The sequence below is a fragment of the Nematolebias whitei genome, chromosome 1, assembly GCF_014905685.2.
Source record: "Nematolebias whitei isolate Nwh7 chromosome 1, NemWhi1, whole genome shotgun sequence".
Classification (NCBI taxonomy): domain Eukaryota; kingdom Metazoa; phylum Chordata; class Actinopteri; order Cyprinodontiformes; family Rivulidae; genus Nematolebias; species Nematolebias whitei.
The window spans coordinates 4525195-4526488 of NC_056498.1; the positions used below are offsets into that span (position 1 = coordinate 4525195).

General features: G+C 44.2%; 1 protein-coding gene across 1 annotated transcript in view; it reads left to right on the forward strand.

Moving 5' to 3' along the window:
- The window catches only part of LOC119414433 (NLR family member X1), an 11804-nt gene that overhangs the window by 2343 nt on the left and 8167 nt on the right, over nucleotides 1–1294 (forward strand). The window lies entirely within an intron of this gene.

The window sequence follows — 1294 nt, forward strand, 5'->3', positions numbered from 1 at the left end:
TTTGTTTACTGCTATTAGTGCTTAGTGTTTTATTAGTAGATGTTTTTAGTTGATATTTTTCTTAATTCATATCTTAGATCTTATTACTGTTTTTCTTTTACATTTTGTTGTCTGTAACTGGGACCCTGTGTACAAAGTACATAATTTCATCCCAATTCAGTATTTATTCAACATTTTATTTTTTTACTTTAAAAATAAAATAAATCAAGTCCTTATCGGCACAAATAAAGTGATGTGGAACATGTTGCATCTGTTCTTACCGAGCACAGAAGCTGCAGCGTTGTGCTGCTCTGTGAGGTGCAGCTGGGCTGTGATGGAGCTCTGTCAGGTGTAGACTCCTCTGATGGAGCTCTGTCAGGTGCAGACTCCTCTGATGGAGCTCTGTCAGGTGTAGACTCCTCTGATGGAGACCTGTCAGGTGTAGACTCCTCTGATGGAGCTCTGTCAGGTGTAGACTCCTCTGATGGAGCTCTGTCAGGTGTAGACTCCTCTGGAGCTCTGTCAGGTGCAGACTCCTCTGATGGAGCTCTGTCAGGTGTAGACTCCTCTGATGGAGACCTGTCAGGTGCAGACTCCTCTGATGGAGCTCTGTCAGGTGCAGACTCCTCTGATGGAGCTCTGTCAGGTGCAGACTCCTCTGATGGAGACCTGTCAGGTGTAGACTCCTCTGATGGAGACCTGTCAGGTGCAGACTCCTCTGATGGAGCTCTGTCAGGTGCAGACTCCTCTGATGGAGCTCTGTCAGGTGTAGACTCCTCTGATGGAGCTCTGTCAGGTGCAGACTCCTCTGATGGAGCTCTGTCAGGTGTAGACTCCTCTGATGGAGCTCTGTCAGGTGCAGACTCCTCTGATGGAGCTCTGTCAGGTGTAGACTCCTCTGATGGAGCAGGAGCCGGGAGGCTTGGAGGGTATTTATATGGAGACTTGATTGCACACAGGTGGATTCTATTGATCATCATCAGTCATTTGGGACAACACTGGATCATTCATAGATCCTCACTGAACTTCTGGACTGAGTTTGCTGCTCTGAAAGTAAAGGGGCCCAATAATATTACACGCCCCACTTTTCAGTTTTTTATTTGTTAAAAAAGTTTGACACATCCAATAAATTTCATTCCGCTTCAAGATTGTGTCCCACTTGTTGTTGATTCTTCACAAAATAATAAAATTTTATATCTTTATGTTTGAAGCCTGAAATGTGGCAAAAGGTTGAAAAGTTCAAGGGGGCCGAATACTTTCACAAGACTCTGTAGATATAAACCAAAGTATATGCTTAGAATTTCACTCCTCCTTT